The 12318-nt window shown below is 37.8% G+C and overlaps 1 protein-coding gene across 1 annotated transcript in view; it reads left to right on the top strand.

Moving 5' to 3' along the window:
* ITGA11 (integrin subunit alpha 11) overlaps positions 1-12318 on the top strand; it is a 187153-nt gene that overhangs the window by 79839 nt on the left and 94996 nt on the right. The window lies entirely within an intron of this gene.

A 12318-nucleotide genomic window follows, 5' to 3' on the forward strand; every position in this document is an offset into this window, starting at 1 on the left:
ATGCTAGACAGGAATATGGGTTCAAATGCCAGAGGTTATGGGACACTAGGCAAATCAGTAAGCATCTCTGAACCTTGGTTTCCTCACCTGGAAAGTGGTAAAAATAATAACAATATGTGACATAACTATTCCATAGGGTTGTTGGGAGGGTCAGATGAGATGATATATACAAAGTATTTGGTAGAACCTAAAGAAAGCTACAAATGTCAATGGTTATTATTATCTTCCTTATTCTTTTCATCATATATTTAAATGAGTTCAGATAGAAGCAGTCTGAGAACAGATTGTTTTCCTATTTTGGATCTGATGTTCAACATCCTGTTTCATAAGTATGTAAAATGATTGATTTCTGTAATTGAATACAAGTATTGGAATGTAAATGAATCTTCTGTAGGTTCCATCTTTAGAACAATTCTAGTAGCAAACAAATTGGTGGGAGTGACGGATACCTCATCCTGTCCCCATCTGGTTTTGATTTCTTCTGCTAGGTCTTAATATTTTGAAAAATCTTCATTCCACATAGTTTGGAGGTTATGAGTATTCAGGATGGCAACACCTAATTAAAATGTTATTCTTAAACTTATGTGGATCAAAATGATATCCAGGCAATTTAAAGCAACAGTTTTGGGTGTTGTAATGTTGCAGTTTCAGTACAGTTGGTTTGTTGAATTCTTAAGAATATTTTAGGACCTATATTTGTGAACTGGGCATTTGCCATCTGTTCTTTTTTTAAAGAATAGCAAGATTTTTGTGTCTAAATCTAGCTAGTAAGACTAGATAGTGTCTTAATAGATGCTAAATTTCTGCAAACTAAATTCCTGCAATCTTTGCTCTGAAAAATATATATAGATAGACCCTGTCCTGAATCTCTATTATTAGCCCCTAAATTTCTGTTAAAACAAAATACCTCTAGCCATTTGTTGATAATGTTTGTTGAGTTCAGGTATAATTCCACTCAGATCTATTTCATAGCCTTCATTCACACAGAAGCTAATTTTGGTTGCTTTTGACAAATCCAGAGTCTAATTTTTGTCAGTCATTACTGTTGCTCAGTGAAGTAATGTCTGATTTTCCCAAAATTATTATTGATATTATTACTACCCTGTCAAATCCAGACTGAAATGGTATAGTTCAGAAGAGGGTGAGTATCCACATTCAGTTAAGTCCTTTAAACACAGCCATTCCTTTCCCCTGCTGTTCAGTCTTCTGGACAGCCAGCTCCCTCCTTTTTCAACATACCTAATCCATTCCCCAGCTACTCTACAACCGATGCAGTTTTCCAGGCATGGACGCTCTCATCTCATCTGGCTTGCTGTGCTCAGCATTTTGCCCATTCCCATCTTGAATGTATTAACTGCTGTACTCAAACACACACTGGAGGAGATTACATTTTCCATGGGGCAAAAGAAAATAGAATCTCACAAAAAGAATAGTTTCTCTTTTGTTCCCCTCTGAGTTCTCAGCTTCTGAAATGAGATTTGATATATGTTTCCCTTCCCTTCTGACCCTTACCCCAATTTATTCCTGAAGAAATAAGATTCTGGATAGAAAAACAGATCTATAGACTAGACCTTTAGGGTTTGTTAGTAACAGAAACCAAGTGGAATGACAAGTACAGAGACTGAGAATGAAGGAGAAGTTAAAATGAGACAAGGAGATTATATTTAAAAATCCAAGCATTAAATAACAATGGTCTAAAATCTTCTCAGATCAGAGTGATGAAAAAAAAGTGGAATGAGACCAAAATGGTTTCTCCCTACATATATACACCTTAATCTGATCATATTCCTCCTACACAAGATATACCAGAAAGGCCATTAGCTTTAGATTCCAAGTACTCAAGTTCAAATTCTGACTCTGCTATTTAGTACTTCAGTATACTCATCTGTAAAATGAGAAATTTTGATCTATATCAGAGGTTCTAACATTTTTATGAATCATGAAACTCTTTGATACCCTGAAGAAATCTATGAACCCCTTTTTCAAATAAGGTTTTTAAATGAACAAAATAAAATATATAGGATTACAAAGGAAAGCAATTATATTGTAATACAAGTACCAAATTTTAAAAAAAGTTCATGGACTACAGATTCAGAACTCTTGATCTAAATTTTATTTATACTCCCTTCTAGCTCAAATCTAATTTTCTTGAAATATCATCATTTAACTGGAGCTTGGGTAGGGAAAGGAGAGAAGAAAGAGAAGAAGAGATGAGGACTCGGGAAAAGGAGGGAAGTATAAGAAAAGGAATTGGTTACTTTAGCTCCTAAATGCTCTGACCTGTCATCAAGAATAAAGACCCCAGAGGTGCTGGAAAGGGTATTTCCTCTCCTATCTGCTAAATTGCACCAAATCCAGGAAGATGCTTTTGCTTCCACATCTTCAAAATACCAGCAGCATTCTTGGTGACATGTTTTTTAGGAACTGAGGTGGTAGAAATTATAAATGAGATATGATAGTTCTTATATTCTACCTTCTTCCTGCTATAAAGGGAGAAATTAAATTAATAAGTGACATAACACAACAGGAAATTCCAGAGATATGAATATGTAACATGAGCAAAGCCAGTGGGAAGTTTTCAGGAGAAGGGCAGCAGAAGATTAAACGAAATCCTACTCATTCTTCAATCTGAACTCTGGTCCTAATCTCCTACATGAAGTATTCCAAACTCACCTATCCCTTCTCTGAATTTCTCTTGTACGTTTTGAATATACTTATTATAAACACTATATATATATATATATGTATGTGTGTGTATATATATATATATATACATATAATATTATGTGTCATATTATTTGTTCTTTACTGAACTCCCACTAATGCAGAGATTAGTCAGTCAGCTACTAGGAGGATCATTTATTAAATGTTTCAGGCATTGTGCTAAATATTGGAGATACAGAGAAAGACAAATAAAAGCTCTTGTACTCAAGGAGCTCACTTAAAATTCTATGCCTTCTTCCCTCCCTTCCCTATAGTACTCAAACCAATATAGTTTATACATGTGCAATTATGTAAAACATTTTCATATTAGTAATTTTATACAAGAAGACTCAAATAAAAAATAATAATCAAAGGAAGAAAATGAAAAATAGCATACTTCAATCTGTATTCACTTAGTATCAGTTCTTTCTCTGTATTGCTGAGAATAGCTAAGTCATTCACAGTTGATCATTATACAGTATTACTGTCATTGTGTAAATGTTTTCTTGGTTCTGCTTATGTCATTTTGCATCAATTCATGGAGTCTTTCCAGGTTTTTCTAAAATCATTCTTTTTTTTTCATTTTTTAGCACCAATTTCCATCAAAATCATATACCAAAGATTGTTTGACCATTGAATTGAATTAAAGGGCATCCATTCTATTTCCAATTCTTATTGGCTCTGGATTTTCAAAAGCTGTTCTCTAAAAGGTCCTACCAAAGAGGAAAGATTTCCTCTATGGATCCAGTGATCGAATGCTTAGCTTTCTCATCCAAGGACAAACCTAAGAAAGGTTAGAAAGGCTCATCATAGGATGAGTCATCTTGGCCACAAAGACTCATAAAACCATCTAGTAAGTCATGGAAAGAGCTGTAATCTTCATTGGTGAAGAGAGAAACCACATGAATATAGGTAAAAATCTGAAGTTTCTTTCTGGCTGTGTGGTCTTTTCCTCCTCTATAAAATGAAGGGGCTATCCAAGATGTCTCTAAGGTCCCTTCTACCTCTCCATCCACTGACTTTCTGACATGTGTCTTATATGTCATAGACAGGCAATGCCCGGGGTCATATGGCCAGCAAATGGCTAAGGCCAGATTTGACTTCAGGGAGGTGAGTCTTCCTGACTCCAGGTCTAGTGCTCTGTGCACTATGGCACCACTTAGCTGCATATGTAGCAATGGGGCCCCTGCATATTGAAAAATACCAGTCCTCTCATCCCTCTCAAAAACAGACACAATCTGCTGACAAGTTTCCAAACAAACTTGTTCAACTCTGCTTCTCAGACCACATAGAACCATTCTTCTACCTTCCCTTATTTTCTTTTTCCATTTTCAAAGCTCTTTACATTAAACCTCAAAGCCTGGAGAAATGAGAACTGCTACAGTTTTCATTATTAGAAGTAACATAGTTATAAGTAACATAGAAAGGCAACAAGACCTATGTTCAAGCTCTGCCCCTGAGACCCCTGATCTATGAGTTCCTGAGCATGTTACTTAACTTCCCAAGGCTCTAGACTTTATTTAATCTAAGTTTGGTAATTTACCATAATGCCTGTTAAATTTCATCCCAGTTTTGCCTAAGATTCCAGACTCTCAAGAGATGACTCTCTCCTCCTACCTGTTACTACCCCTTCCAGGTAGTAAAAATTTGCATGCAGATTTGATGTGAATGACAGCTAGACTTTCACCCATATCAATGAATGAATGGTGGAAGACTTTAAAGGGGACAGATTCTAGGATAGAGCCCTAGAGCATACCAATAGAGATCATCCTTTGAATTAGCATCCATCCCTTAATCAATACTCTTTTAATCCCATTGCTCATTTAGCCCTGGAAATTCTTGATTATATTTTTCTCCAAAACACATATGTTCTTGTTATTCACAAGGGTGCATGAGACTCATCACCGCATCCTGATATGTGCAAGATATCTTCACATACATTATATATGGAAATGGAGGAATGATGATGCATACTGTCTGTCTCCAGAGAAAGAATTGATATTAACTGGACACATTTTAAAGCATGCTATTTTTTCATTTTCTTTCTTTCTTTTTTCTTTCTTTCTTCCTTCCTTTCTTTTATTTGAGTTTTCTTGTAAAATGACTAATATGAAAATGTTTTACATAATTACTTATGGGTGAATATTTTTGTCCCCTTTTACATATGAGGGAAATTAGGATGCTAAATTACCTTGGCCAAGGTCACACAGCCAGGCTGAGACTGGAGACCCATATCTCTTGATTCCTCCTTCAGGGGTTATTTCCTATACTATCCTAGCGGGTGAGATTCTGACCAAGAAGGAATAGGCTCAGTGATGGCGGACCACTAGCAGAATTAGGAGTATGAGAGTCGTTGCAGTACAGAAGGAAAAGCACTGTAACCAGGAGACCTGGATTCTGATATTTATTTTCTATTTGACCTTAAGTAATTCATCAAAGCAATAAATTCTTCATCTGTAAATGGAGAATTGAACTAGATCAAGGCTCCTTACCAGATTTATAAGTCTATGTTTCTATTTATTGGATGAGCTAAAACAGCTGGGCTGCTGGGCATTGTTGTTCCAGCTCCTAGAAATGAACATGAAAACCAATAAAAATGGTTCATTTCCATCCAGCATGACCCAAGAGATGAGCTAGGGCGAAGACCTTCAAGAGAACACAGATTTTATCTCATGAACACTGACACCATCTTGTGCTCCCACATGTATTCTTCTCCACCTTGTTGTTCTTCTGCAAATCATCCATGGGGAAACTAGAGAGAATAAGCCATCTATTATTTCATAAATGCAGGTAGCTGCAATTAACTAGCACCTCTCAATTCTGAAAACAGAAAGACTCCAAAACCTACTTTTCCCCATCCCAACTTGAACAAAACTTACTCATTTCACCTTCCAACATGGAAAGACCCTAATCTTTCCTCCAATTAGAAATAAGATTACTAATAAATAAATAAGACTATTAATAAAATTAATATGTAATGTTCTGATTTGTGTGCTTGTAATTTATTGGTTTTATTTGATTAATTGTTTTTAATACATTAAATCTTTGATAATTAAAATCTGTCTCCCTCGGTATTCAGAATTTTTTAACTTACTGGGGAGTCCACTGACCCATTTATTATGCTTGTCTTGCTAATAAATAGTATTGATTAGATTGTTTCCTCAGTTAGTATTAATTAACTCCACACTGTGCTACTGGGCACTGTTATCCCAACTCCTAGAAATGGAGATGCAAACCAAGCAAAAATGCTTCTATTTCTGTATGACATAGACTAAGGAGACATTCGATTGTATAGGTTGGAGAACCTCCTCTCCAAAAAAAAAGAAAACGTATAAAATTTTTAGCAATAGTCCCTTAGGACAGAGATTCTTAACCTGGAGGACCATGAACTTGGCTATTCTTTCTTTTAAATATTTTGATAATGATGTCATTATAATTTATTTCCTTTGTAATACTTGAATTTTATTTTATGCATTTAAAAATAATATTCTGAAAGGGGTTCGTAGGCTTTATCTGACTAACAAAGGTCCATGAAATAAAAAAATAAATAAAAATTAAAAACCATTCCCAGCCCTAAGGCCAGAACCTGCTACCAGCCTCCAAAGCATGTGAGGATCAAATCAAATCCACCATCATTCATTTATTGAGTGCTTATTTTGATCCTAGTCTTATGCTAGAGACTGTAAGGGATATTGTCAGAGTCTAAAATATAGCTTCTACCCTCAAAAATAGTCTAATCACAGAGGCAAGATACAATGGTAGCTCTGAATTGGGTCACAAATATGATATTAAAAACTATGAAGAGCTAAGTGGTGCAATAAGAGTGTATACATGGTCAAAGACCAGAATTCAAATCATGCCTCAGATAAACTTCCTAGGCAAGTCATTTACTTCATGTAGTTATATGTATTCCAAATATCTCATTTGATGTTCATAACAACTGTCTGACTTACATACTTTTATGAACATCAAATGAGATATCTGGAATACATATAAATACATATAATACACAAAGATATATAAAAAGCATTTTTCAAACCATAAAGTATTGTATAACAGATGCACACACACACACACACACACACACACACACAATCCCCATTATGTATGTGTCAGGCACTGTGTGGAGTGTTTTGTAAATATTATCTCACTTGGACCTCACCACAATCCTAAGTACTATTATTATCTCCATTTTATATTTAAGGAAATTAAGGTTTCCTAACTCTACTCAGAGTTCTATTGACTATACCAACTACTTGCCTCATAAGCATATTTATGTATGTATGTATGTGTGCATACCCATATATGTATATATGAGAAAATATTCATATTTACAAGTGTAGGAAGGATTGTTGTTGTTAAAAGCAACACTGCTCGCTGGGCGGGGGAGGATTTGGAGTAGAGAAAGGTGTCATCTGGAAGGGGACTTTTACGACCCCAAACAGCATCTTCTGTGTTATGGTAGTTTCCTTTTGTGTCTACACTGAACCAGATGATTACCTACCAGCCATCCCCATACCTTCCCTTCTCTACTCAGACCATCACCTCTATCTTCTTCCTCCAGAACCCTGGGCTCTGCCCCTGGATCCATCTTAGTATGGACTGGTGAGATTTTCCCTCCTCTTTCCAAGACCTAGGACTCTACCCTATTTCTTGCTAAATCCTTTTATGTGTTGAATCCCCCGTTACAATATAAGCTTGAAGCTGGGGACTGAATGCTTACCTTCATTTACAGTTCCATTTAGCACAGGACCTGGCAAATGGTCATAGCTTAAATTCCGAGATCTCTTCCGACTCTGGAACCTGTGATTCTGCAATGGTACAAGCTGCTTTCATCCAGAATTCCTGAATGGAACAAAGCCAAGGCAATATTAGAATAGCTCATGATGGAGCATCAGTAGACCTGGTGTAGTTGGGAAATGTTTTGAATAGGGTGTTAAGAACCTAAGTTTGGGCCAAAAAGCTAGGGGAAAAGTTTGGGGTTAGGAGAGATGCTAAGGCACAGCAAAGGTCTGGGGAATGACTCTGGGCTATGCAGATAGGACTGAGTGCAACCAGGCTGACACAGAGGAAGCATGGTGGACAATAAAATTGGACCAGCAGAGTGGAGCCAGCTGATGGAGATTTTGGGGCTGCCCTAGTGAGGTTAGACAGCAAGGCCTCTTCTATAGTGGTCAGAGATGACTGGAATGATGCAACAACATTGCAACAATATGGGATGTTCAGGAAGGACTAGAAACTCTATAACAATCTGCATCCAAACTCAGAAGTTTAGGCCCTATTGAGGGGAAAGGAAGGGAACAAGAATTTATTAAGTACTTACTATATGCCATTTACTGAGTGCTAAAGAGTGCTTTACAAATATTATCTTTTTTTTTTTTTGCTGAGGCAATGGGGGTTAAGTGATTTGCCCAGAGTCATACAGCTAGAAAATATTAAGTGTCTGAGGTCAGATTTGAATCAGGTCCTCCTTACTTTAAGGCTGGTACTCTATCTACTGTACTGTCTAGCTTCCCCAATATTATCTCATTTTATCCTCACAACAACCCTGGAAGGTAGAGACTATTATTAACCCCATTTTACAGTTGAGGAAACTGAGGTAGACAGAAGATGGGTGATTTGCCTAGGGTCACACAACCAAAAGTGACTAAGGCTATAGTTTTCCTGATTCCAGATCTAGTGATTTTTCCACTGTATTACCTAGTTACATGCAAGGAACCTAGAACCCATGTCTGAAAGGAAGACCAGTGTGTTCCTTGCTCTAGCTCCTTTAGACAAGCAGCCTCCAGTGGCAGTGAGGAAACCCCAGATTTTCTCCCCTGATGTCTCTGCTGAATAAAAGCATCTTTCTCTTCCTCTCCATCCCCAGTGACAGTGATTCCCTCCCCCTTTCTCCACTCTCCCCACAGCAGAAATGTCAGGAGCCCAGATTCCATGACTCATCCCAGCCAATGGAAATTTCTTGCCATCTACTGCGACCTTTGGTTTGCCGTCTGGTGTCCATGCCAGAAGGTATAGGATATCCTGTCTGCCAAGCAAGAATGACGATGACTGAAGGAAGGCTGAGGTTACCAGGGAGGGAAGAACTGAGCAAGTTAGTGGCTCTGTGACATGTTTCCTGAGCTTTAGCAATTGTATATCACCACAAAACTAACTTGATAGGTAAATCTCAAGCCCTTGGGCATATCTACATTACTGGGGAATGGAGAAGGCTGGCTACCCAGACCAGTTGTGGCTGTGAAAGATCAGAGACCATCTGTAAGAGGCAGGGAGCTGGTAGGCAAGAAATGAATTCTGCTTCTAAGTCTGAATTTACCTCTGGATGATTCCAGGCAAGTTGCTTAACCTAACTTAGAAAGAAAAGAATACAAGCCCCTTGGGGGCAGGAAATGTTTCATTTTTGTCTCTGTTCTTTGAACAGAAGCCAGTGGATATAATGACATTTGGTCCTAAAGTCAGAAGACCTCAATTCAAATCACTACTATCACTTTGTACTGTGTGACTTTGGACCTCAGTCTCTTTCTTTGTAGAATGAGGAGGCTATGCTTTGTGATCTCTGAGAGAAGGTCTGAGAAGACTACCTTCAAAGGAGGGAGCAAGGTTGTAAAAGGCTTTAAATGCTGGACAGAGGACCTGACATTTGATCCTAGGCACTGAGAGGGAGCCACTGTGGTTTGTTGAGTAGGGGACTGGCATAGTCAGACTTCCACTTAAGGAAAATCACCTTGGCAGACAGGTAGCCCAGTGGGATGATAGCTGGGTTCTAGTCTAACCCCAGATATAGATGAACTAATAAACTTTGGGGAAGCCATTGATTGTCACTAAAGCACTTATAATTTTCCAAAGCTCTTTTTCTTCCATTTGATCATCACAGCAACTTTGTGAGGTATATACGGCATGAATGATTCTCATTTTTCTAAGGATAGAGAGGTGAGGTGATTTTCCCTGGCTTATATAGCAAGTCAAGGACAGAACTAGGGTAAAAACAGCTTAGATCTGACTTTAGGGACTAGCATTCTTTGTATCACACCAATCTGGGCTTCCTGGTTTTTTCTATGCTATACTCTAGTCCCCCTCTATAAAATGAGAAGTGACACAGGAACTTTACTAGCAATAGGTTATTAGGTTATGGAGGCAAAGAGATGACTAGAGTACTGAACTTAGAGTCAAAAATGATCTGAATTCAAGTCCTGACTCAAATACTTCCTTATCTATGTGATCACGGGCATATCATTTTACCTCTCTGTCTCAGTTTCACCATCTGTAAAAAGGGGATGATAATAATAGCACCCACCTCACAAGGTTGATGAAAGAACTTAACATAAAGCATTTTACAAACTTTGAAGTATTATTTATGTCAATGCTAATTATTATTTTTATTGTTGATATTAATCAATCAATAAGCATTTATTAAGCACCTACTATGTGCCAGGCTAGATGGTATAGTGGACAGAGCGCTGGGCCTGGAAGTAGGAAGACTCATCTTCCTAAATTCAAATGTGACTTCAAACACTTACTAGCTGCGGACAAGTCACCTGACTCTGCCTCAGTTTCTTCATCTATAGAATGAGCTGGAGAAGAAAATGGCAAACCACTCCAGTATCTTTGTTAAGAATACACCAACTGAATTCACAAAGAGTCAGACACAACTGAAAATGACTGAACAACAACAAAATGTGCCAGATTATTGTTGTTATTATCAAGGTTCATCTTGTTCCTCCATCCCAACCCCCCATTGACTGTTTCTTAAAAGTAGGTGTCCTGACTAGCCACCTAATAAGGTTGCTTGGCCAGTAGGTCAATAAACATTCATTAAATACTAATTATGTACCAGGCATTGTGCTTTAATCTTAGGAGAGAAATAAAAAAGTGAAATTCAATCTCTGGCCTCAAAAGAGTTTACAATCTAATGAAGGAAGACAACACACAAAAATAAGCTGGAGAGTGGGGGACAGGTACTGTGAAAGTATAATGGATAAGTCCAGAGGAGTACAGCCTGACAGAAAATAGAATTTGGAAAAAGAGGGCTTGCAATTAAACCTCTCTGCATCTCAATTTATTCATTTGTAAAATAAAAGGGTTGGACTCAATGATCCAAGGGTCCTGCTAGCTCCCAAATCTATGCTCCTATAATCCTAAAAATTAGAGCAAGGCAGCCCATAAATACCTGACTACATTTATTTTGTTTTATTTTTATTTAGAAAAAAATGAGAGAGACCTTGATAGTACAAACAATTGTAAAAGTAGTCAAAAGTCACCATGGTCTAGACAAACAGATTTTATGGATCCAATTAATTCTGCTGCTCAAAAATAGGCCCCGTTAATAGGTGGCTATATTTAGATACCCATCATTATCTGGCTGCCCCAGGGAGAACTTATCCCATTTATTTAATAAGCTCTTAATTCCAAACAGATCTTTGTCTATTGCCATTGTGGATTCTAGATCAGAGTTGGGAGAGAAGGTTGAGAATCGCCATTAATGCCAGAAGCCACTTTGGTTCTTAGGGATTTGACTTGAGCCAAGGAAGGCCAACACCATGTTCCCAGTCCCTCAGGTCCCAATCCAGGTATCATTCTCAATTCCTCACTATTTCTCACCCCCACCCCCACATCCAAGCTGTTGCCAAGGCTTGTGACCATTATAACATCACTTCAATACACAGCCCTCTCTCCTCCGATATTGCCATCATTCTAGTGCAGCCTTCATCATCTCACTTGGTCTACTGAAATAGTCTTCTGGGGTTCTTCCTGCCTCCAGTCTCTCCACACTCTAACTTATCCTCCAGTCAGCCACCAAAGCAATTTTTCTAAAGCACAAATCCAACCATATCACCTCATGCTCAATAAACTCCATAGGCTCATTATTGCCTTCAGGATCAAATATAAAATTTTCTCTTTGGGGACAGCAAGGTGGTACAGTGGATAGGGCACCAGCCCTGAAGTCAGGAGGACCTGAGTTCAAATCTAGCCTCAGACACTTAACACTTCCTAGCTGTGTGACCCTGGGCAAGTCACTTAACCCACAGCAAAAAAAAAAAAAAAATCATTTCTCTTTGGTAGTCAAAGCCCTTCATAACTTAGCCCCCTTTTATCTTTCCAGTGTTCTTACTCCTTACCATATACTCTCTGTCAAATGAGACTGGCTTCCTTGGCTATTTCTCAAACAAGATCTTTCATCTCTCAGCTGAAAGTTTCATTTCTGGCTGTTCCCCATGCCTTGAATGCTCTCTCTCCTCATCTTCTCCTTTTCCTCCTGGCTTTCCTAGCTTCCTTTAAATCGCAGTTAAAATCCTGTCCTCTATAGGAAGCTTTTTCCAATATTTCTTACTTCCAAAGCCTCTCCTCATTTAATTATCTTCTTTTTATATTGTATAGAGTTTGTTTGTACATATTTATTTGCTCAATAGATCATGAGTTTTTTGAGGGTAAAGATGTCTTTTGCTATGTTTTTTCTGTTGTTGTTGGGTTGTTGAGGGTTTTGGGGTTTTCGGGGATTTTTTTGTATCCTTAGCATTTAGCACATAATATCTATTAAATGAATGTTTATTGAGCAACTGGCTGACTCTATTTATTGGGGCATTAGCTAACAACCTGTTGAAAACAAAATAGATACAT

The sequence above is a fragment of the Sarcophilus harrisii genome, chromosome 2 (assembly GCF_902635505.1).
Source record: "Sarcophilus harrisii chromosome 2, mSarHar1.11, whole genome shotgun sequence".
Taxonomy (NCBI): Eukaryota; Metazoa; Chordata; class Mammalia; order Dasyuromorphia; family Dasyuridae; genus Sarcophilus; species Sarcophilus harrisii.